Below are 373 nucleotides of genomic sequence, written 5' to 3'. Positions count from 1 at the left end.
AGGCAATTAATCATTGGACGGGCATGACTTTTCTGAAAAGTATTTGAAGTGACCTACTATTTGTCTGTATGAAGAGGTACACAGCTCGCAACACTTCAATATCGGTGATGGCCAGGAGGTCGCTGGAGGCTCCCGCACACGTCTGCCGAGCCTCGTACCAGGTCTCCTCCGCCCACGTGACGAACATCATGCACAGGCCTCCCACTTCCACGAAGAGCATGGGGCACGCGACGCGGCCGCCCACCGCCGACGGGCCGAAGGGAGCCAGCGCTGCGCTCGCGGCCTCTGGGGGACACGCAGGAAAGAGCGTTCTGTCTTTGTGCCACTGTTATTACGATTTAAGAAAATGTATGAATGAAAATTATAGAATTTC

General features: G+C 54.2%; 1 pseudogene; it reads right to left on the bottom strand.

Annotated features, from left to right (window-relative positions):
* The window catches only part of LOC119594741, a 7,003-nt pseudogene that overhangs the window by 4,111 nt on the left and 2,519 nt on the right, over positions 1–373 (bottom strand).

This window comes from Penaeus monodon, chromosome 34 (assembly GCF_015228065.2).
Source record: "Penaeus monodon isolate SGIC_2016 chromosome 34, NSTDA_Pmon_1, whole genome shotgun sequence".
Lineage (NCBI taxonomy): Eukaryota > Metazoa > Arthropoda > Malacostraca > Decapoda > Penaeidae > Penaeus > Penaeus monodon.
This window is presented reverse-complemented; position numbering and strand designations above follow the sequence as displayed.